At 45.4% G+C, this 25,534-nt stretch overlaps 1 protein-coding gene across 3 annotated transcripts in view; it reads left to right on the top strand.

Annotated features, from left to right (window-relative positions):
• The window catches only part of ATAD2B (ATPase family AAA domain containing 2B), a 974,520-nt gene that overhangs the window by 859,086 nt on the left and 89,900 nt on the right, over positions 1–25,534 (top strand). The window lies entirely within an intron of this gene.

Genomic DNA, 25,534 nt, shown 5'->3' on the forward strand with positions numbered 1-25,534 from the left:
TCCTTTGACCTTTCTTGCTGCTGTCATCGCCATATCACTGCCTGCTTATTCCTCTACAGATGCAATTGCTTGTATAAGACTGTTGATGTCGATTGATGTAGATACACTCATGATTGTCTAATGGTAACATATGAGGTACTGTTTAACGATGTTCCAATGTAACTTGCCTTTATTTTTGGCTTTGAAATTACAATAAACAAATTAATTTAAAAAAAATTACTATTCTGAGAGATGATAGAGGTTAGGGCACGAGTGAGCAAGGGGTATTGAGAAGATTGTGTTAGAGAGATGAACATTTTCACAGATATCTGGGAAAGTTCTTACGGAATTATCAATAAGTAGGTGATTGTATGTAATGATGCCTTTATCAATCCATTCTTTCCAGAAAAGTGCTCTTTTATTAATCTTTTAAGATTTATTATACCAAATAGGAGTTAATAAGTGAAGGTGAGTTTGTGAAAAAAAGGAACTAAACAGTGAAAGAGCTAATGCTTTAGAGTGTTTGAATATGGGAGAAAAATCTCTTCGTAGGTTGAGATAGACGAGTAGCAGTAAGGAAAGAAAAAGGAGAGAGTTGTACAAGTTCTAGTGAGCTCCAGGCAGTTAAGGGGGGAGAAGACAAATCTGTTAGCAAAGGCCAAATTTGTTTTAAAGTAAAGGCTGAGTGGAATCTAGAAATGTTAGGAAAATGAACCCCACCTAGTACTTTGGGACATTGAAAAAAATCCTAGCTTTGCGCTTATTCCATAAGAATTTAGATAGGAGGCTGTTTATGGTTTTGAAGAAAAAATGTGAGAGAGAAGTAGGAAGCATAGAGAGAAAAAATGTACAATGGGAAGAAGCATCATTTTAATAGTTGCAACCCTTCCCCACCAGGATAAGAAAAGGGGGGACCAACCGTCAATGAGAGAGGAAATCCTTTTAAGTATATCAGTATGGTTGAGTTTGATGGTCTCTCTAATAGTATTGGCGTAAAGAATACCCAAACACTTAATATATCTGGGATTCCACTCAAAGCCAGGTCCTTGGAACATATGAGAGAGACAGAATTTGTTTAGAGTTAGGACTTCAGATTTATCTACATTAAATTTGTATCCAGAGACTGAAGAGTAATCATGTAGTAAAGAGAAAAATTTGGGTAAGGAAGTGGCTGGGTTAGAGATGTAGAGCAAAATATTGTCTGCATAAGCAGTAAACTTGATATCAACGTTCTTGTATGTGAAGCCAGTATAGGATGTTGAACAACGTATTTTTTCCAGGAAAGGTTGTAATACGAGGATAAAAAGAAGAGGAGAGAGGGGACATCCATGTCTGGTACCTCTATGAAGGGAGAAATACTTGGATTGAGAGCCATTGACCCAAATAGAAGTAGTAGGGTCTGAATACAGCAGTTGTATATAACGTATAATGGTGGGGTTAAAACATGCCATTTCAGTGCTCCAAACATAAAGTCCCAGCTAACCCTGTCAACGGCTTTTTCTGCATCTAAGGTGATAGCAGCGATAGGGGAGTCCATCTTAGACTCAAGATGAATGATATTAAGGAGAGCTCTCGAATTATCAGTGATAGATCTACCCTTGACAAACCCTGACTGATAGATGTTAACTAAATCAGGGATGACTTTATTAATACGATTTAGCTAAGATTTTCGCGTAAATTTTACAGTCCGTGTTTATTAAGGAAATGGGCCGATAATTTTTGCAAAGGGGGGGGATCTTTATCTTTTTTAGGAATTCGGCAAAGCATTGCTTGTGTAAAGGTACCCTGAGATTCTCCTTTGGCCAGAAAGTGATTGATCAGGGGAAGTAAGTGAGGCATTAAAATATTCTTAAAGTGAAGACAAAACGCACGGTAAAGCCATCTGGACCAGGTGTTTTATCTTTAGGCAGAAGAGTAATTGCATTAAGTATTTCTTTTTCCAAAATAGGAATATCAAGAGGTGAGAGATCCACAGGCTTGTCAAGGGATTTGGGAATAGTTTGGAAGAAGTAGTCAATTTGTGCAGAGGAAGGAGTGGATTCTGAGGTATAGAGGGAAGAGTAGTATTGGACAAAACAGTCAAGGATGTTGTCATCAGTGGATTGACGAATTCCCTGAGAATCAGTAATAGCTATAATCTTAGATTTTAGCTTTTTAATTTTAAGATAGTTTGCGAGAGATTTTCCTGCTTTGTTACGCCCTCCATACATTTTAGTGTTAAATTTGAGAAGGTTATTGGAAGCAGAGTCCTAGGAATGTTTGTTGTATTGAATTTTCGCTTTGATAAGAAAGGATAGCGTGTTGGAGGAGTTAATGGTGAAGTAAAGATGTTCAAGGTCTTCAATTTGTTTAAGGATGTGTGATGAATGTGAAAGGGCTTTTTTTCTTCTTTTGGGATACAAAATTAATAATACAGCCTCTAGCCGCGGCTTTGAAAGCATCCCAAATAAAGTGAAAGTCAGAGGTAGAGTTAAGATTATGATGGAAGAATTCTTCCATGAAAAGCTCAAAGTGTTCAATAAACTGGGAGTCTAAGAGCAAAGAGTTGTTAAAACGCCAGCACCGAGAGGTGGGAATGGGTGAGGTGTAATCCATGTCTAAAATAACGGGGGCATGATCTGAAATTAAAATGGAACCAATTTCTGAGTTAGTCATAGATTGAAAAGCATGTTGAGTGAGGAAAATATAATCAATACGTGAATGTGATGCATGTACTGGAGAAAAAAAGGAGAATTCAAGGGAGTCGAGGTGAGATATTCTCCAGGAATCAATGAGGCCTCTGGAGGAGATGGTTTTGTAAAAGGATTTTTGCATCTTATTGGGAACATATCTTGTTTCTGATTTCCGGCCTAAAAAGGGATCCATGAGTTGGTTACAATCACCACCCACAATTAAATCGTCAGTTGCATGTGAGGAAAGGAGTGTGGAAAAATCATTCCAAAAGGTTAAATCAGTTCCATTAGGGCCATAGACATTACAAAAGGAAAGTTGTACATTGTTAACAATAGTATCTAAAACAACCATCTACCATTAGTATCAAGAAATTCATTTTGTACCTGAACAGTGAGCGATTTATGAAACAAAATTATAACACCATTTTTGTTGTTAATTGCTGGAGAGCAAAAAGCTTCTTCTACCCATTGTTTACGCAATGATAGAGCTTGTAGAGTAAGGTGCGTTTCTTGTAGAAGAGCAACTTGACATTTCAATCTCGCTAGATGAGATAAGACACGTTGCTTCTTAACAGGATTGCGAATACCTTTAACATTCCAAGAGATAATGCGAAGACCACTCATTCCTGGAAGGTAGATGAGGATAGGCAAGAAAGAGTAAAGCATTCAGAAAAGAATAGAAGGGAAGAGAATAATGTTGGAAGATTGTTAATAGAATGTTGAAGACAAAGAAGAGTAAAAGGAAAATAAACGTATTCATATGACCAACAGAGAGCAAGAGAGCGGAGCAGCACTCTGAAAAATAATAGGCTGAGATAAAAAGGAAGAGAATGTAAAAAGGAATACATGTGAAAAATGTTGCCAGAAAAAGAAAAGAAAAAAAAGGTAACAAAGAAAGGAGCAAAAGTAATGAAAGGCAGAGGGTATAAGAATATAAAGAGTAATGATAAACGGAAATGGAAGATATTGAATCATATGAACACCATAAGAACATAAACCAAAGCAAGTTAAGAGAGGTTGGAGAATCATATACTGGTATGAAGAAAAATAAGATAAAGAAGATAAAGAACAAAGGCAGTAATGTAGGTGGTGCCAAAGAGAGGAAAGAGAAGGGGACAGGAAAGAATGCAGCAAGAAAAAGAAAAGAAAAAAAGAGGGACAAGGAAGAAAAAGGGGAAGAGAAAAAAGAATGAGGAGGGAAATATAGTACCTCAAAAGAGGACATCACAGAGAAGATGACAAAAAGCCAAATGGGTTTAGCCATGAAGCACAGGTTACCAAAGAACAATACAGTGGGAATGGGGCGGCAAGGAACAAGACAGCCACACGAACAAGAGGGGAAGAGAAGAGAAGAACAGATCACTTGCAATAATGAAAAACAATCTGAAAGAGACGTCCAAAAGCGGAAGACCAAATAAGACAAAATGAAGCGGACTTATCAAACATGTAAGGAAAACAGCAGCAGGATTGGATCATACATTATAGACAACAGGACAACATAGAAGAAAATATTGTACATCGAAGCTGCAATGGAGTGACCTGAGACATGGGAGAGGATAAACAAGGAAAACATTATAACTCATGAATTATTTACTAAAAATAGGACTAACAAAGAGAACAAAAATACATTGAGTCATTAATCAAGCAATTAAGGTTTGCTCAATTCCATAAGTTTTCCTTTGTGAGTATGAATGAACTTTCGTAGGTCAGCAGGATCCTCAAAGCTTTTAGTTCTTTCTTTATAAGTTACTTTGAAAAAACAAGGATGGATTAGGCCGTAGCGTGCATTCACTGTTTTCAACACAGGACGAAGATCTAGGAATTCTTTCCGTCGAGCCGCAGTAGGTTTAGAAACGTCTTGGGTGAAGAAAACTTTTTGACCAGACCAGAGCATCTGCTTATGTTTAGCTGCAGTAAGAATCATCATAAGGTCAGAATATAGGAGGAAATAAGCAGTGATGCCTATAGGTTTAGAAGTAGAAAGTGTATTCTTTGGGCCCAGACGATGAGCTCTTTGAATATTGAAATCCACGTGCTTTGGGAGACCAACAATTTGAAGAACTTGAGTTTTCAAGAATTGAATTATGTCAGACCCTTCTGGAATACCATATATGCGCAGGTTGTTGCGCCTATCACAGTTTTTCCAAGTCATCTGTAGTCTTTTTAAGCTGGCTGACTTCCTTGGTAAGGCTATCAACTTTAGCGATAACATCCTGAGCATCACTAACCTTTTGCTCAGTGAGTCTCATATCAAGGCTAGATCATTTTTCATCCAACCTCTAAAGTGTAGCGACTGTATCAGTCATAAAAGGACGAATGAGGCGCAATTCTCCCATGATATCCCCTAGTACGAGAGGAAGCGGTGATTTTGACGGCGAAGGTGGATCCTTCTTAATGCGTTTACCAGAAGATGCAGTAGGGTCTTTACGGCTTCCAGAAGAGGTGCCATGGGACTTGGATGAATGAGAAGAAGCCTCCATATTGAGAATAATGTCACAGGAAAAGTACAGCAGAAAGCAAAAATAGGGGATGATATTGAAGACAAGGGGTGAAGAGACAGTTCAAAGCAAAATAGCACCCTGTTTGACCGGAGTACCAAAGGCGTTAAAATGTGGAGCACAATCAAATAACACTGAAGCTAACTGTTAAAATACTTGGCTTCCACAAACAGAGAGCGCCGTGTAAAAAATGCTCTTGCACACCTTTTGTCTTGTTTCGGAATTGGTTTAAATAATCATCGTGGTAAAGAAAACAGCGCTGAGGTAAGTTGAAAGTGCCACAACAGAGATAATTTGAAGGAATCACTAGTCCAACATGGCAGGCAAAAATAATTCAGTTCTCTACCGCAGTGAAAATAATAGTAATAGTAATAGCAGGCACAACAGGGAACCACATTGCAGCAAGAGAGAAGAAAAAAAGAGGGGAAAAAAATGGTGGCAGCTCGTGACAGAAAGCAAAATCGGCTGAAAAAAGCAATTATAAGACCGTATTTCAGGTCAGAAACTTGCCCGATGATGCCCAGCCATATCCTACGGCTGAATCCGTCATTTTACAGTGAAAAAGCTGCCAAGAAGCAATCCCTTTGCGTGCGAGCGCAGCTCGTCCAATCGGAGCTCCTCAAGGGGTGGCCATCTTGAATCGCCGCGCGTTCGAAGAGATGACATTTTGAGTGGAAAAAAATGCCCAAATCTGTCAAAAAAAAGGCGGAAGACGTCGAAGTAAGACAAAAATCTTTTGAAAAGTGTAGATTATTTCTGACTGAAATCAGAAAGAAGTGGAGCTGTGTAACCAGGATTTTTTCTGAAGGAGCCGGAAAGAACAACTGACCTGTCACCCCTGAGGCATGATGGGAAGTTTAGGGTCATGACTGCCTTAAAGGCACGGTGCCAGTTTATCTCTATGTTGCTATGAGTTAGCTTACCAGTCTTTTTAGACTGTGTTTTTGCAATGCAGCCTGGGAGCTGTATATGCTTCTGTCCTATGTGAGAGTTTTATACTGACTGCTGAGCATTAAAACAGTTTCAAAACATGTTTTGCTGTTGTTTTCTCCTGTTTCTTATGCTTGTTTTATGATATAAGGGGGAGTTCTTATAGCATTATACAGCTCTGGTGTTGATAAGGCTGCAATTGCTTATTATATATATATATATATATATATATATATATATATATATATATATATATATGTATGTATGTATATATATATGGAGATACATATATGTGGGGCACATATGTGATTGTGTTTTCGGGGTCCTGCGCATGGGCGGGAATATTCTAGTGCTTATGACTTTGATGAGGATCCCCTGGAAGAGAACCCTCTTTTGCTTTGTGCAGTGTCCTGTTGTCTCAGACACAGTCCCTTCTGCTGTACTCTTTGATGCAGGTTGGTCAGACCTGAGGTTCTGGTGGTAGGGGTGTCCTGGTGGTAGGGGTGTCCCTCAAATCCTAGATTTAGCGGAACTAAGAGTATGGGAGCAAGTAGTGAATGGGCTGCTAGTCCTCCCCAGAGATGACCACATCTGGGGGTGTGGGTCACCTTTTCTACACTTCCAAAAAATGGCAGAACCCTTCTTCCAGTGTACAGACCGGGCTGCCCACCCTGGAGTTGTGGCTAGCCTTCTGGGGGTGTACACATCCATGACTATCTAATTTCTCGCCTGCTCTGGTGCAGATGTGCCTGGGGCCGGGGAGGGCTGTTTCCTCCTCTGGGAGTCAGCTCTGATGTATATCATAGGCTGTGCAGCTTTAAAGCTCACAGCCTTGATGTGCCACTTCGCTAGCTTGCCTGGGCGGGAGGAGGTGTGACCTCCTTCCTGCCCAGGCCTTTGTTCCTGACTCCTGTGAGTGATCAGAATCCTGTCTTGACTGCATGAAGCATGGACTTGCTCATCAACGGAACACAGAGAGTCAGATTTCCACCGTTCAACTCAGAACTCACAGAAATTAGCTTCTGAGCGCCTCAGGGATTCTCCTTGAGCCCTACCCTCTTCAGTATATACATGGCGCCCTAGTAGCCATCGTCCGAAGCCACAGACTAAACACAGTCTCCTATGCCAACAACACCCAGCAAATCCTCCATCACAGACCAACCCACAGCTGCCAAAAGAAACTTCCACAACGGGATGTAGGCATTCACCACCTGGATAAAGGTCAGCTGCCTCAAGCTCAACTCAGATAAGACCGAAGTCCTCTTCCTGAGCTCCACCCTCTCCACTTGGGACGACACCTGGTGGCCGCCCTCAGTGCTCGGAATCCACCTTGCCATCCCTCCTCTCCCCTCGGACCATGTTCAAAACTTCGGCTTCATCCTGACTCCTCGCTCTCTATGAACCGCCAAATCAACGCTGTTCCGTCGTCCTGCTCCCACACGCGCCACCTGCTTCATAAGATCTTCGAGTGAATTCCCACTGAGTCTAGGAAAACGGTCACCCATGCGCTCGTCAGCACCAGACTGAATTACAGCACTGCACTCTACACCGGCACCACCCAGAAGCTTCAAAAGAAACTGCAGAACATACAGGAAGCCTCAGCCAGACTCATCCTGAACATCCCACGCCGCAGCCACATCACTGGACACCTGAGAGACCTTCACTGGCTAATGATCAACAAAAGAATTAACTTCAAGCTCCTCACGCACTCCTACAAAGCCCTCCATAGCGCCGGACCTGCATACCTCAACCAACGCCTCTCCTTCTACACTCTCACCAGACATCTCCTCACTGCCCAACTGGCTCTGGTCACCATCCCACAGATCCTCAAGACCACGACTGGAGGAAGATCCTTCTTCCACCTTGCTGCAAAACCTGGAACTCCCTGCCTCTGAGCCTCGGGCAATCGCCATCGGTACCGCAATTCAGGAAGAACCTCAAGACCTGGCTCTTTGACTGAACCGCAGATCCACCAACATCCCCTCAAGACCATCATGGGTGAGTAGTCTCGCTCTATAAGAATCCTGATTTATTTATTTAGTGAGAGCACAGAGAAGCTAGGTGAACCAGGTGGGCAACCTGTAAAGTAGCCACCTGGGTGCATGCCACATCCCCATCCACACGAGAGAAGGCATGTTCTTGGATACCAAACATGACATATTGCGCGGAGATACTCCCTCGGGAGTCTATTCAAGCGCTCTACAAACCCGCAAATAAATATTTTGGCAATACCATGATGGAGCTGCCAACCTCTAGTTTGCCTGGGTGCAAGCCCATGTTGTCCTATGGACTGCATCACTTAGAGTGTCTTTTAATGATAAAGGGCACTATGGGGCATATACGTTTTCACTTGTATGGCAATACCTTAGCACCTTACCTCTTAGGCTTCCACATAGTGCTTTTACTTCGCCACACATGGTAAGTGTAAGTAGAGTTTTAGCAGTTTGCACGGCTCCTGTTGCCGGCAATGGCAGGCCAGCTGTCAGTAGTTTATTTTGGTCACTCGGGGTGGTACAAATAGTGCTGCTGGCCCTTGGGACCCCTTTACCTCCCATGTTCTGAATACCACTGGTACCTGAATGGGCAAAACATATTTCCATGGGAACTGGCTGTGAAGGCCGAAATATTTTGTGATCATATGCACCAACGGCTATGTCTCAAGTACAGTCACTCTGTGTGCCAATGTCATGGTAGCAGACTTAGCCCTGGTTAAATGTGTTTCAGCAAGCTGCTTTTTAGCCAGTTACCTTGATGCAGAGGACTGTCTGCCTCAACAGAGTCCTCTTCTGTACAGCATTTCCTTTCTTCGCCTTGGAAAGCCATACAAAAATCTGATCACCCAGCCTGTGGTACGGTTAATATAAAAGCTGAAGTCCTTTTTGGCGTCCAACCAATGGGGACTTTCCTCCTCTTTTGAGGGGTGAGGAAGGGCAAAGAACATTGGTTAAATGATGGTTCTCCCTAGATGGAAAGAAGTTGTGACTTTAGGCAAAAAAGCTGCCTGTGTCCTCAGCACCAGTTTGTCCAGAAAGAAAGTGGTGTATGGAGGTTGTACCCCACCACCCCCCACCCTCCTAAAGCTCATCTGTACGAGCTGAAGTGATGGCAATGAGAATGACTGGCTTTTAGATCAGAAGAAACAACGAGCAGCTACACATGGGCTCTAAGGGCATACACATGAGAAACATTAAGCCCCAGATAAGGTTCCACTATGGCATCGCACACGGTTTGGAAGAGAGCTGTGTGTCAAATCTTCAATAAACTGCATCACAAAAAGTAATCTAAGCAAGAATGGTTAGGCAGGTAAACGTAAAAAGGGTGAAAGGGCCGGCAATGAAAATGTTTATAATGCTCACTGAAAGGCTTTGCTGGGCCAAAGACAAAACAAATGATTGGACATCTTACAGCATGGCTTGTAAAGGCTCTACCATGTGAACTCCCCACCAGGCCACAGATTTGTTCTAGTTCCGAGTATTGCTAAACTTCATGGAAGGGACACGGGTGGTAAGGAGGACATCCACCAGTTCAGGCGGCAGTTCAAATGCAGTTAGATGCAACCGTTAAAACAACATGCATGGAGGAGTAGATGGTGCAGGTTCTGGTGAAGGATCCTGCCCTGTTACTGTGACTAGACATCCTCTCAAAGAAGGAGCCATATCGGAGGGCAGATGCACATAACTTCTGGGTACAACTCACTCCTAATCCAATCCAGAGCCACCAGAATTACTAGGGCTAGGTCATGTGATCTGAATCCAGTGTGGCACCTGGGGAATATTCTAAAGGTGAGTAATCAGCAATTAGAAGTATCTATCAGAAACTATTGACAGGTAGTTGCCAAGACCGTTGTCATTATCCGTCAACTTTTATCTCCTTCTGGCATGATTTACAGTTTGTTCACCTAACCAGTGACTTCTGAGAGGAGGATGGTGAAACTAATTTAGGAAAGATTGCTTTACAGAGCGCTTTTTTGATGAAAAGTCTACTGATTACTTCCTTTATTATGCCTGTTTATAGTTGTCTCAAAACCTTTTCCTTTGTCTTTTTTTTCTGCTCACAACCTGCGCACCCCCTGCCTATTTTTGTTTGTATTATTTAGTTTTATGTCTGTATTCATTTGTTCCTCTATGTTGTACTCTCCGTATGCATTGCTGCCTGTTTCTCATATGCAAACAGACTGATAATTAGGAAATATACACTGCTAGACCAATATGTTGTCAGTCATATTCAGAAGATGGGATTTACCCATCAGCATGAATACATAGATCAATGAGCTCCAGCTCATTCTTCGTAGCAATGTCAATCATTTAAACTGGGAACATGAGTAGAGGAGTTATGGTGCAGTGTTTCTCAAATTGTGTTATTAACTGGTGAGATAGAGTTGCTCCTTGATGCTTACCAATTTACTTCAATAGTTCAATCAATCAGTCAGAAGATTTGTAGAGCGCTTCTTTTCACAAGTGAGGGTATGCAGGCGCTGGCAGGTTCCAATTGATTAGCCGAGCAGCCAAGTCTTCACAGACTTTTGGAACTCTGGAAGAGATGGGAAGGTATGCAGAAGAAAGGTTAGCTCATTCTATGTCTTCACTGTTAGGTAGGAAACAAACTGACCTCTGCATCTGGTACAACTGTTGTGGGGGATGAGGATTAGAGAAAGGGATGTGAAGGTTAGATGTCTGATGGGCTAATGGAAGTTAAAGCAGGGGTTCAAGTGGGTGGGTCCGCAGTTGTGCAGGGCCTTGTATTCATCGATCAGAAGCTTGAACTGCCATCTTTTCTGTATAGGGAGCCAGTGGTCTTCCCTGAGGTAGGAGGTGATGTGGGTTCATCTGAGGAGATCTAGGGCAAGTTGACTGCTGTGTTCTGTATGGCCTGTAGTCTTTGGAGGTGGTGAGCTGCGATCCCTGCATAGAGTGTTGCCATGGTCCAGTCAGATGGAGATGAGGGCCTAGGTGATGGTGCGTCATGAGCTTTAGGGTAGCCATTAGAATATCTTACGAAGCGGAGGACTAAGTACCAGGTGGCAGAGATGAAGTTGACCTGATCCGTCATGATTAGCTTGTCCAGAATGATGTCTAGGTTCCTGGTGTGGTTAGTGGGGCTAGTAGTAGGTCCATGTTCTGAGGGCCACCACGATGCGTCTCATGCGAAGCTTGTGTTTCCCAAAATCAGTACCTCTGTCTTGTCTGTGTTGAGCTTCAGGCAGTGGTCCTTCATCCAGCTGGTGACCTCTGTAATGTGGAAGTTGGCAATGGTGTTGGTGGTGTCTTTGGCGAGGGAGAGGATGAGCTGTGTGCCATTGACATAGCATATGATGTTGAGTGGGTTTTGTTGATGCTGGCCAGAGGTTCCATTGAAGAGGGTGGGACTGAGTGTGAATCCTTGAGGGTACTCCTAAGATTATTTCCCTGAGGGTAAAGGGGACAAGGCAGATTTTGTGCGTTCATCTGCTGAGGAAAGAGACAGTCCATCTAAGAGTGGCTCCATAGAAGCCTATGTCGTGCAGCCTTTAAATGTGTGTGGTGGGAGAACGTATTGAAAGCTGGCTAGAAGTCTATGAGGATCAGAGCCTCTTTGGTCGAGTAGGACTCTGGTGGTGTTGGTAGCTGCAATGAGGGCAGTCTCGGTGCTGTGGTAGCTGCAAAATCAGGATTGGAAGGAGCGGAGTAGAAGGTTCCTATCCAAATGTGAGGAGAGGTGTTGGTTGATGGCGTTTTCTAATACTTTGACCAGAAATGAGTACAGGGAGATCGGTTGCTAGTTGTTGAGTTCGCTGGGGTCTGCTGATGTTTTTTTTCAGCAAGGCATTGACCTATATGTTTCCAGTCCTAGGGAAAGGTGGAAGTGGCAATTAAGGTGTTGAACAAGGTGGTGAGTATGCAGCGGGGTACGACATAATGTCTGGGGAAGTGTGTGATGGTTTGCAGCATCTCTCTCGAAGTGCAGATGACACAGATCCTGCGGGCCGTGAAGCCGGTAAAATGCAAACGAATTCTGCACTGCCTTATAATATAATTACAGATCTGGTGCATTGAGGCCACCCATATCATAAGGCAAGGTGAGGACTTCCCATCAAACCCGGCCCACGCCAATTTGAACAGTAAAGAGCAGATAGTTGCGAAGACCGTTCGTGGCAGGAGCATAGGGATCTTTTGGAACATCATAATGTCATTAGCGCCATGGAAGGGGTAAGTGGGAAGAAATGGATTTGTCCAAGTTTACACTGAGACATGAGAGGGCCCCCAAACCGTACCACCTCCCTCAGCATGGGCGAGAGGTTTCTCTTCGGGTCACGGACATACAACAAAGTATCATTAGCATATGAAGATTGTACAAGGTTAAAACCAGGAAAACGCAGCCCTTTATGCCTGTGGTATTTCCGAAGAGCACATGCCAGAGGCTCTACCACCAGGGCATACAGTAATGGCTACAATGGGCATCCTGGATAGGTTCCTCTTGTGATCATGATCTTGGGTGTAATGACAGTACCAACACGGACACGAGCCACCGGTTTGGTGTAGAGCACCGTGACCAATCGTAAGAAAACATTTCCCACTCCGATCCGCTTGAGCACTGCCCACATGAACTCCAATTCGACGGAGTTGAATGCCTCATTTCCAGGTCCACCCGTTGCACTGTGCAAAACCATGTTCCAAGATTGCTAGTCAACTTGCGTCCGGCACAAATCTGGTCTGCTCTGGTTGCACTACACCTGGCAGGATCTGGGCCAGTACTTCAGCAAACAATTTACTGTCCACATTTAGTAAAGCAAGGGCCTATACGAGGAGCATTGATTGGGGTGTTTGCCAGCCTTCATGGCTGTTACAATCAAGGCTTCACACATTGACGGGGTGTTATTCCAGTTTGTACCATCTCTGTATACAATGTACTAAGTGTGGTATAAGACAGTCTTGGTAGGCCTTATAGAAGACCACCGGGAGACCATCAGTGCCTGGTGCATTCCCATTCTGATGGATATATCTGCCAGTGGGTTCCGGACCTTGTGAATATCCCCCTGCATCAGCAACATTCGGAAATTCTTTTGTAGCTCTTCACGCCGACGTGGACGACGTCACAGAAGCACGGCATCGCTTGCGGCTCCGCTGACGTCACCGACTCCATATAGGGCCTACGTCGGAGTGATGACATCAGTTCCCTTTTTTCTGCGTCGTCGACGCTAACGGTTTCTTTAGGGATCCTCAGTAGCTCTATTGTTACTGTGTTACTGTCGAGACTTTTCAGTGTTTTCTTGTAACTTCTTCAAGATGTCGTCAAAGAAGACCGGATTCAAGCCCTGTGGGGAGTGCGGTAAAATGATGTCGATCACGGATCCGCATGAAGATTGCGTGTGGTGCTTGTCATCTGACCACGACGTCCAGGGTTGTCCAATTTGCAGAAAAATGAACCCGAAGGCTTTGCGAGAGAGAGAGAGGCTAATCTTCTGATTACGAAGTTGAAAGGCAAGAAGGAGAAGAAAAGATTGAAGTCTCGCTCCAGACGTTCGAGGTCTCGGTCGAGGTCGACTTCGAGGTCATCTTCGGGGAATGCTTCGAGGTCAAAAAAGAAGCATAAGAAGAGGAAGCATGGGTCACGGCATAGTTCGGAGAAGGAGTCGGACCCGAAGTCGCCAAGTCGTCGACATCGGAAGGATTATGTTTCTCCTTCACCTGTTGCATTGGATCCGGAAGGTGAGCAATCGCATGTTGGTTCACCGGAGCAGTCACCAGCTCGAGTATCGAATCCGTCTCCGACGCCGATTCATTCTCCAGCTCGAGAGGAGGAAGAGGTTCCCTCCCCTGAGGTATCGTCGACTCCGGTTCCTCGTGCCGAATCCGGTGCCTCCTCAGGAGCAGCCGGTGAGTCCATACCCTCCATTTCCGGGCCCGGGACAAGACCCTTCGCATTATTTAAATGCGATGTATGGGGTGTTCTTGAGAGCCATATACCCCTCTGGGGCACCTGTTAGTCCCATGGGGTCGATGGCTTATAATCTTGGAGTTCCACAAATGTATGCTCTGGCTCCGTTCATGCCTTTCATGCCGACTCCGGCTCCGGCTTGGCATCTCCCGGCGCCGCCGAGGTCTTCGACGTGATACCTTTGTCACCGGCACCAGTTCCTGTTCGACCTCCTCGTTCGCTACAGCCTGGTCCTTCGGCGCCAAGTTTGACGCCGGCAGCAGCTCCGTCGGAGTCGGTTGCAGATCTGCCGACGCCGATCTCAAAGGAGAGGTTGAGAAGGGAGGCTCAGCGGCTTCCGGAGGAATGGAGATACAGAGAGATGGAGATGGAAGAAGGCGAGTTGCAGGAATCTGAGGATTTCTTTGATGATCTGAGGGAAGCTAGTGGCTTGGAACTTTCTCCAGATTGGGAGTTGTCCTCTGTCCCAGATGCCCGTCAAAAGATGTGGCCCCTTATCACGTGGTCATAAAAAAAGCAGCTGAACTTTTGAATTTAAATCTTCCCACTGCGGAATTTAAATCTAATATTTTAACAGAAGTTCTTCACTCTCCTTCAGTGAAAGATCCTATGCTTCGTTTCAATGAGGCGTTGACAGAGCCAATCTTGGAAGTGTGGCGTAACCCTCTTACAGCTCCGGCGGTTTCGAAAGCTGTTGCGAGGAGATATAGGGTGGCCCCTGGTGACCAGGACTTCTTATCTTCTCATCCTTTGCCCGAGAGCTTGGTGGTACAGGCAGCATGCTCCAAGAAATCTGCGGGGGCTTTCCGCAGGTGCCTGGGGACAAGGAATCTAAGAAGCAAGATCAGTCAGCAAAGAAAATCTTTTTTTCAGCTAGCATGGCTCTTAAGTCAACGAATGCCACTTGTCTCTTAGGGCGTTACATCCATGCTTTGATGGACTCTGTAAAGCAATTAGCCCCTAAGATTCCGGAGGAGGATAGGCAGAATTTTAATGAGGTACTTGTTGACACTCAGGCCGCTGCTCGCCAAGTCATCCAGAGTGGTTTGGTCACAGCTGACTCTGTGGAGAGAGTTATGGGCTCATCTTTTGCCACCAGGAGGACAGCCTGGCTGAAGTCCTCTGAATTTTCTGCGGATGTCCAAGCTGCCTTGGTAGATCTGCCGTTTGATGGCTCGGGCCTTTTTGGTAAAAAGGCAGATGCTGCACTGGAAAGGTTCAAAGATAGAAGGGCAATGGCTAGGTCTTTGGGTCTACAGTCCAGAGGAACTGTGAGTAGAAGGTACAGGGGGTTTGGAAGGTCCTCCTTTCGAGCCTACAAGCAGCCACAACAGCAGCAACAACAACAAAATCCGCTGTACAAGTCGTACAGGGGTAAACAAAGAGCCCGCCCTAGAGGGCGTCAAGTTTCCTCCTCCTCCTCCTCCTCCTCCCACCCCCCTCCAGCCTCGGCAAAGCAGCCCTGGATCCGCCATTCCGGATAATGTGGGTCCTGTAGGGGGTCGGCTTACCTATTTTCTGCGAGATTGGGAATCGGTCACATCGGACCTATGGGTTCTCAATCTCGTGGTGAATGGATATGCTCTTCCCTTTCGGGAATTCCCTCCGAATTACCCTCCTTGCCAAGGGTTTTGCTCAGAGGACCACCTGCTACTTCTGCAGTAGGAAGTCCTGTCGTTGTTAAGAAAGGGTGCAATAGAGGTGGTTCCGGAGCAGGAAAGGGGTCAGGGATGCTACTCCCAGTATTTCCTGATCCCCAAGAAGGATGGCAGACTTCGTCCAATCCTGGATCTCAGGGTCTTGAACCTCTTTCTGAAACAGGAGAAGTTCAAGATGCGCAGGTTCTTCAAGCGCTGTTGGAAGAAGACTGGATGGTGTCGATCGACTTGCCGGATGCGTATTTTCATATTCCCATCCTGAAGTCGCACAGAAAGTATCTGTTTCACGTTGGGATCGCAACATTACCAGTTTGCGGTCCGTTTGGACTTAATACTGCACCTCGAGTCTTCACCAAAGTGATGGCTGTGGTGGCAGCACATCTCAGAAGGTCAGGGATACCAGTATTCCCTTATCTGGACGATTAGCTGATTAAAGCAGAATCTCCGGAGAAGGGGCTCCATCATCTGCAAGTCACAACTCAGTTGTTGTACAGGTTTGGTTTTTCAATAAATGTACCCAAATATCACCTGGTGCCCTCCCAGCGCAACCTGTTCATAGGTGCTGTACTGGATACAACTGTGTGTCGGGCATTCCCTCCATCTCAAAGGATTTGCGACATACAGGAAGTTATTCCTTTATTTTACAATGGAGCGGTCGTTACAGTCCTGAAGGTCCTCCATCTGCTCGGTCTGATGGCTTCCTGCATTCTGTTGGTCACCCATGCACGCTGGCACATGAGGGTGCTCCAGTGGTGCCTCCGCAGGCAGTGGTATCAGCACAACGGAGATCTCAGGGAGTCAGTGAGGATCTCCAGAGAAGCTGCAGCGGATCTGTCTTGGTGGAGCGTGGAGGGCAATCTGTCTCAAGGAAGGCCCTTCCATCTTCCTCCACCGGTTGCCACAGTGATAACGGATGCATCCACTCTAGGGTGGGGTGCTCATCTGGGGGATCTGGAGATCAAGGGTCTTTGGTCTCCAGAGGAAAGGTTGCTTCACATCAACCTTCTGAAATTGCGGGCGATACGTCTGGCGCTCAAGGCCTTCCTCCCTTCCCTTTTCGCTCAGAAGAACAACACTACCGCGAAGTGGTATGTCAACAAGCAGGGAGGAGTGGGGTCACAGTGTCTTTGCAGAGAGGCTCTGCGTCTCTGGTCCTGGGTTCAGGACCATCAGATTTGTCTGATGGCAAATCATCTGGCCGGAGTTCTGAACGTACGTGCAGACAGTGTCGGTAGTTCTCAGCCGACCACAAGTGGAGGCTTCATCCGGAGGTGGTTCGTCACGTCTTTCGGACGTGGGGAACTCCTCGGGTGGACCTGTTTGCCACTCACGAGAATGCTCACTGCCCGTCATTCTGCAGTCTCCAGTATCCGATGCAGGGAGTTTTGGGTGACGCGTTTCAGTTGAGTTGGGACTCAACTCCTTTACGCGTTTCCTCCTATACCCTTGATTCCTCAGGTTGTGAGGAAGGTTCGCCAGGACCGGGCCCAAGTCATATTGATCGCCCCCGATTGGCCAAGAAGGGCGTGGTACACAGATCTTCTACACCTCTCCTCGTGCCTGCCGCTCCGTCTCCCTCTCAGGGCAAATCTCCTCTCTCAGATGGAGGGGCAGGTTCTACACCCCCACCTCCACACCTTACACCTTCATGTCTGGAGATTGAACGGGGCAACCTGAATTCTTTTTCTCTCCCACATGATGTGGTGGATATAATTTTATCGGCCAGGCGTGATTCCACCAAGTCTATCTACTCTTATAGATGGTCTAAATTTGTCTCTTGGTGTGGGGATGAGTCCATTGACTCTTTGAAGTCTCGATTGTCTGACATTCTTCAGTTTGTACTTTCTTTGGCTCAGCAAGGGTTTGCTGTGGCTACGGTCAAAGGTTATCTTTCAGCCTTGTTGGTATTTCTCTGTCTGCCGGAACATCCGTCCTTATTTAAATCTCCTATTGTTTTAAGGTTTCTTAAGGGCCTTACAAATACATTTCCTCCGACTCCTTTTATTGTGCCTCAGTGGGACTTGAATCTTGTGCTCACTTTCTTGATGGGTTCACCTTTTGAACCTTTGCACAAGTGTCCCTTGAGACTGTTATCTTTTAAAACGGTCTTCCTGATTGCAATTACCTCGGCAAGGAGGGTAAGTGAGCTTCAAGCTCCTAGTTCAAAGCCCTCATTCTTGACCATTCATGCTGAACGAATGGTTCTCAGGACCAGGGCTGCTTTTCTGCCTAAGGTGGTAACTCCCTTACATCTGGGGCAGTCCATTACCCTTCCTACCTTCTATCCTCCCCCTCACCCTTCCAAGGAGGAGGAGAGACTTCACCGATTGGACCCGAAGAGGGCGGTGAGCTTCTACCTGGAGAGAACCAGAGAGTTCAGATTTGATGACCAGCACTTTTTTGGTTTTTGTTGGAGCCAGAAGAGGCAAGGCGGTGCTGTCAAGATGGATTGTCTTGTATATCAAGATATGCTACTCTCTGGTGGGTAAGGAACCTCCTGAAGGTTTAAGAGCTCATTCTACTAGAGCAAGGTCTGCCACATCAGCTTTGTCTAGGGGTGTACCTGTAGAGGACATTTGTAGAGCAGCGACTTGGGCTTCCCTCCACACTTTCGCGAAGCATTACTGCTTGGATTCCGAAGTGAGGAGGGACGGCCACTTTGCGCGTTCTGTCCTCCAGGACTTTCTGGTATAGGAGAGTGGACGCCCTCCTCCGGGAGTGGGGACTGCTGTGGGACTCTATTCACAAGGTGAGGAATCCACTGGCAGATGTATCCACCAGAAGAACAACTTATTTTCCTTCGGTAACGCTTTTTCTGGTGGATACAGTATCTGCCTGTGGATTCCTCACATGCCCACCCGCCTCCCCGTTGTCCACTCTTCTATACTTGCATTAGTGACATTGTTTTAATGTATATATTTTATTGTAAAAGGAAATGTGTTGTTCAAATTGCTTTCCAGCATTGACCACACACAGTGTGTGTATTACTTTATTTGGTACTGTGTACTTTGTGTAAATAAATCTACTGTTGGTCTGTCCGTGTGCCTCGAAGGCACGGAAAAAAGGGTGGAACTGATGTCATCACGCCGACGTAGGCCCTTTATGGAGTCGGTGACGTCAGCGGAGCCGCGCGCCATACCGTGCTTCTGTGACGTCGTCCACGTCGGCGTGAAGAGCTACAAAAGAATTTCCGAATGTTGCTGACGCAGGGGGCTATTCATAAGGTGAGGAATCCACAGGCAGATACTGTATCCACCAGAAAAAGTGTTACAGAAGGTAAGTAACTTGTTTGTCTGCATGCTAGAGAGTGCTACATGTAGCTCCATGGGGTCCAGTGGCATCATCAGATACTCCCTATGTTCCGAGGTGAGCCACGTCATTGCTATATGTTCCAGAAAATCTGCAGTGGCAGTGTCATCTGGAGGGATTCGGGATCGGTACTGTGAGAAGTTGGCCTGATATATGATGCTCACTAGTTCTAGTGATCACCTTGTATCAGTCCAAACAACCCTTATGGTGATTGGTTGTAAGTCAACCTTATAGACCAGCTATCCTAATGGTAGCATGGACAAAGCAGTCTTAGGCTAAACTCTTTTGGCATGTGAAGCCAGCTGTTTTACCACAATACAATCCCTTCAATACCAGATGAAAGGACACCACACAGGTTGTTATGAAAATAAACAGTATATTTATTAATAACAACACCTCTGAACTCTTTATGAGGTCAGAGGGCTAAGCACATGACAATCTCTTACGAAAAATACGACAAGTTGCACAAAATTGCAATGGTGCCCTAGGGGCACGACAAACCATATACTAAGTAAGTGGAATGTGAAAGTCGATAGAAGGAATGGAGCTGTCCAGAGGCTGTAGGATCGATGGGACCACGCTACACTAACTCTAGGTAAGTAATAGGAGGCCCACGGAACGCGTGTGCAGAGTGTGAACTCACACGCGAGATGCGTAACAACGTCTGTGGACAGTACAGTTCAAGTTAAAGGTGAGTACGGACAATCCTGACTAGTTAGGACCACGACGACTGTGGAACGGGACACTAGGACAGTTAAACTACCCTTGAGCACCGAAATGCTCTTGTTACCTCACCCACGGGCTGCGTGTGCATAGGTGCCAAAGTGTGTTGGGTTCTCGCGTTGGAAGTCAATGGAGCCTGAAAGAAAAGATGCTGCAGGCGACCAGGAGGAAGATGTTCGGTGCGATCCAAGGGTGGATTGGTGAAGAAGAGGACCTGAAAGCAGAGGGGACAGTGTTCAAAGTCACTAGCCAGTGACCGGTGTGGAACCAGGAAGGAACCAGGTGCTATCGTCGCGATCAGGTGAAGAGTGGACGCTTGACTCTGCAGCCACGTGGACCAGGAGGTGTCTTCGACGACCAGGATGGAGGCACGAGCTGTCCCACGCAGGCTCTCGCTGTCGGCGGTGTCGGATCCGGAATTGGAGTCAACAGGCCTTGGCAAAGGCAACCCACGCGGTGAGTGGAAAAGACGTCTGGTGCGGACTAGGAGAGTCCGGGGTGCCCCTCTTTTGGAAGGAAGCAAGGGCCCGTCTGGAGCAACCAGACCAGCAGCAAAGATTTCAAAGTTCTTCGTCTAGAAAGCCACTAGCCAGCCGGCAAGTGACCAGACAACGCGTCGAGCAGCAAACAAGCAGAAGGGCCCCACGCAGATCTCGTGGATGCTGGAGAGCTGATCTTCGGTGCAGGGGCTGCTCGGGGCTGGGGCTTTTCAGTCCCCAAAGCACTTGGTCGAGTTTACCTCGGGAGTCGTGCTGGAAGCGAAGTGCAGGTTCTTTCAAGATGGCCGGTCCCACGTGTCTCGTCGCACCCACGGATCTCAGCTGTGCTGCAGATGTAGGTTGAGGTCGGAGAGGTCTGGGAATCCGGGTCTCGTCGGGCTCTGAAGTCTGGATCCCTGAAGGAAGACGACAAAGGGAAGCCGCTGGACGCTTGATGGTGCCTGCCGTTGCAGGGTGCACACTCCTTGCCCACAAGGGAGATTTCTTCAGTCTCAGTTACATACATGTTGTGTCCCTCTAGAAGGGTGGAATGCTACCCCCGTCGCCAGAATTGGCGAGGGGGTAGTATTCCAATTCGTACGACACCTTACTTGACATGTTTTGTTAATGTTATACCAGAGTTAGCATTTAACCGCGAGGTTGATAATGCACTCAAGAGTATATGGTATAGCGTTATCATGGACACAGCTAAAGGACTTGGTTCCGAAAGCTGTAGACAGGCTCAGCTCATGCTAGAGCACCATCTCACATAATTCCAAGCACTCTGCCTTCAGGATTGATAAGGCCTGCCATAGGAGTGACTGATAGGAGGATATGTGTCCATTTTTAGGGTTAGATATAGGTATACTATATCTATAGCAAAGGGTGATTACACCACCTTGCCCCAGCTGTCATGCAACCAGTTGTGTCAGTTTTAGATGGCCAGCCAGGGGTGGCATAATACATGCTTCAGCCCCTGGTAGGCCCTGGGTACACCTATGCCCTGGGTACAGGGACTGATAAGGTGGCCCAGTACCAATTGGTAAATGCACCTAAAGTACATGGTTGTCAATTTAGAGAGAGAACAGCTAGGCGTGGGTCTGATTAGCAGGCCCACAGCCAGGGAAAGTCGTAAACCAGTGAAGCAAAAAGCAAAAATCTGGGGTGACCATAGGATTGCAGACCCCACTCTCCTACAGGTACAAGTCCGCATAATATCTGCAAAATCTTTCTGCTATTTGATCTGTGCCATGCAGTGTTTGGCCATTGTCATACAGGACTTCCAGAATTGCTTCCAATTCCCTCTTTGGGCGCTCCAGGGTAGCCAATGTGGCCCCCATAGTTCACCTTCCCCATGCATCCTCACGACTGCGTATTTACCCATGTGTTTGAGTTCGTTAGAGGCAACTTCTTGATATTCTTCTAAACTAATCTTAATATCACTTAGGATTTGGCTATCTCCCAATTTCTGGTGTTGGAATTCCAAGTCAGATATTTCCTTTTTCAAAAGTGCCAGTCTACACTTCAGTGAGTACTCCTGCATGCTTTAAGATGACCATGCCTCTGATATACACCTTGAAAGCCTCCCACACTATGGCAAAACAGTCAACCTGACCTATCTTATTAGTAAAGAATTCTGTTAGAGTTTGCTCTAGTTCAGTCTTAAAGTCTGATTCCAGTAGTGTATGGGGGAACCGCCAAGCGAAAGCCGCAGATTTGCGAGGGCGGAGTTCCAAATCTAATACTACCTTTGAGTGGTCAAAGTAGGTGCATGGTAGTGGTTCGCACCAAATAACTCTAGACACAACGCTCCTAGATATTTACCAGAAATCTGTTTGAGTGTGTGTGTCCTGTATAGTGAGTAATGGGTATACCTTCCACCCACAGGAGAGTGAAGTCTCCATATGTCTAAAAGTTCCCTATGCCCCATTATGTCTAGAATAACCTTAGCAGCTGCAGATGGCCTGTGGGTGGGTCTTTGGACCGTTCATGTGCACTATCTAAGAGACAATTAGTCCCCACTCCTATCTGGAGAAGGTCACCACCCTCATGTAAACGAATACTAAGTGAGTGATAGACCTGCGGATCGTCCTAGTTTGGGCCATAAACCCCCACCAACAGTACCGCCAACTCCTTCTTATAACAGTGGGCCACCACAAATGTACCCCCTTGATCAGTACACACCATCTGAAACTTTATGCCCGCCAAGGGATCTACCCAAATGAGTACACGACAGGCATCTTAAGTGAAGCGTGAGGCTAAAAAATGGCCCTATGATTTACCCTGTGTCAGTGCATCACTATGAGGGGCTAGATGTGTTTCCTGTAGTATTGCCACTTGAATCCTGTGCCTTTTGAGGTATGCCTTTGATCTTTTAATCCTCTCACGTTCCATGTGAGGAACCTGATATGCGGCCCAGAGGATTGATTGTTCATCCCCCTGTCTGCGTCTTCCGTTGTACCCCTACTGTCATTGTGTTATGGTCCTGAGCAGACAGACAAGTGCTTCCAGTAGTGAAGCTCCGGCGCATCTTCACATCTCAATTTTATCCTGATATTATGAGTTGTAGAAAGAGACTACTACTGTGGAGTCTACAGTACCAATACAGCCAATATTCACGGCCGTTGTCTAACCATAACCATATTTTGCTATTCAAAGTTTGTTTTAGGACAGTGTTTCCCAAACTGTGTGTCACAGTGAATTCCAAAAGTCCAAGCTGTCTTCTGAAAATTGTGTTTTTTTAACATGGGGATTGGGGGTTTACAAACTCCTCTCACTTTGCAGTCAGGAAAAGTAATGTGAATTATGTGACAATCTTGCTGGGGTTCAGAGAGTGAGAAAACAAAGGCTTTAGGATTACATTCAATTGTAACTCACAACAAATGTAAATGAACCGTACACATTCAGCACCTAGGAAAGCAAAACATTAAGCATATTTTTGTAACTCTGAAGTGTGATGGAAACAATTTAATTAGGATCAAAACAAATCAAGACACTTTAGTTACTGATGCACACATGATAAATATTCACTCATTTCCAGACATTGTCATTTGTGTGCAGTATCATTTTATCAGTAAAACTGTCTGTCTAAATTTAGTGGCCATTTCAGTGGAAAATGTGTTGTGTGTAAACGACAGTGCACTACCACACGATGCTTTAGTTACATTAAAGAATCACCGGCCTAATGCCCATTAAAGTTTAGCAGGCTACAAAAGTTTGTCACGGTTATAAAAAGTTTGGGAACCGTTGGTCTTTGATCTCCATTGGAAGTTATTGAATTGCAGTCCTCTGACACGGCTACAATTCAGACCTCAAGGGCTGCAGAAGGCTGGTGTTACGTGCCGCCCAAAGGCTAGAAGTTGCATTTAGAAATCTGAAGCTGCTCAACATGATAAATCAGTGAGTCATTGAGCTGAACCAATAGCCACCTTCTATCAGTCTCTTAAAGAAATGTGCAAGTCCTAACAATCGCCAACACTACACCAAACTAAAGGGATCCGGATGTGTGGAAGGCCAAGACCTCTTTATGTGAAACCAAAGGCTATTGGGATTAATTACTAGATCATGTAATTGTGATGCCCATGGTTCCCCTAGCAAGGAAAAGAAAATCTACTGGTAGATTTCCTTAGCGACGCTGCTGATGCCCACCACAAGAACGAGCTGGATTCCCATGGCACCATAGGTCAGTGCCAGTGTTTAAGGTTCTGTATTTATCCCATGATTACTGTGCTGTGAAGAGTTGTATTTCTACCTCATCTGTGATGTGGGTGAAGGGTGCTCTTAAACCCTTTGGTGATAGATATGAAAGGTGAGGCATTAGCTCTCATAAACAGAGGCAAGAAGACCACATACTAGGGTGGCATACACTTGTTTCTGAAATATTTTCAGAAACAGTGATAGACGTAATGTACCTTGTTGCGCTTTTAATGAATGATTCATAACAATTCTGTAAGTTTACATTTCCCTGGTTTAGAAATCTTCTGTGCTAGTAATGTCTAAACTCATCTTCTGTTTCTACTTCAATTTTTATTAAGGTTCTCTTTGGTTTCTTTATTTGAGATCAAGGTTTTGGGATCCTAACTTGTTGATTTTTAAAATGGCTATTGGCTTGGCTTTGTGAGCACCTGCCTTTCTGTAGTTTTAATTATATAGCACTCAAACCTGTATGGATCCTCCTTTCCCATTTTCCTTTCTTTCTTGCCAAACATTTGGTGCTTAGGATGCAGTTCGCATTTATGCCATATGTTATCAGGATTTGTATAGGACACTATTCACCGGTGGGAGGATCCAGATGCTCCACGTCCAAATGTACATACTGAGATCAGAAAGAAACTGTATAAAGGAACAAAGGAGGGAGGTAGAGGTGTAAGCTAAGTCCACCTTCCAAAAGCAATAGTAGACATGAAAAACTCGAAGTGTCGGGTAAAGAACTTTTGTAGAGGACTGAGATGGCCCCTATGATGAAGCATGTCACCGTGGGAAAACCCTGGTGAGTGAGGGGTCTCAAGAAAAAGTTTTCTTTCCTGCTGATTTTTCTAAACTCCGAATGAGTAAAAATTCTCTCCTTTTGGCTAGGTTCCTTACCTGACACTTCGCGTTTTTCAAGTCTATCAGAAAGAAACTGACATCAGAATGTAGGGGTTTAACAGATATAGCTGCCCCACCAGCACATCTGGGGCAGGATGAATCTGACGCACAGCCGCAAACTCCACCTATTGAAGCGCAAGGGAATTCCAATAAAAAAACTCTGAATCCAGTCTTGAGCTTGGTGAATTTCCAAAGTGAGGAATCCGCGGTGAGGTAGAGCCTCTCTCAGAAAAAGGCATTACCGAAGATAAGTAAGTTGTTCTTCTGGGCCTAGTCTAGTGCCTGATTATACTTATGTGATTGATCTGCAGAAAGACAGAAAAAGTGCTTCAATAGGTGTTAATGCTTCATTCCTCAATACTAATTGAAACACACTAGATCATATTTTCTGAGTTTCTGAAGATAGATTGTATATCTGTAAATACTTTTAAATCCATGATACACTGAAGCGCGACAATTGTGTGTGAAACTGGAATCACAGTAATTACACATTTCTACTGTAGCAGGGTTTTCCACCCTCGAAAGATGATGTGTAAGTGACAGTTGTTTTTCCAAGGCCAGTTTTGTAGCATGCTGCTTTTCTTGGTACGCTACATTAAGCCCAGGTAGATGATTGATGTGTGACTCTGAAGAGCAAAGCCTAGGTGTTCACTTGAAAATCTGAGAGAAGGCTGGAGACAAAATTGGAGACGTATGTCCATGTTCTCTCCCTTTTTTTATAAATGTAATGTGTTGGTCAGCAAAGCACAAAAGGTCAAATTGCTTTTTGAACCAGTTCTAGAAAT

The sequence above is a fragment of the Lissotriton helveticus genome, chromosome 6 (assembly GCF_964261635.1).
Source record: "Lissotriton helveticus chromosome 6, aLisHel1.1, whole genome shotgun sequence".
Taxonomy (NCBI): Eukaryota; Metazoa; Chordata; class Amphibia; order Caudata; family Salamandridae; genus Lissotriton; species Lissotriton helveticus.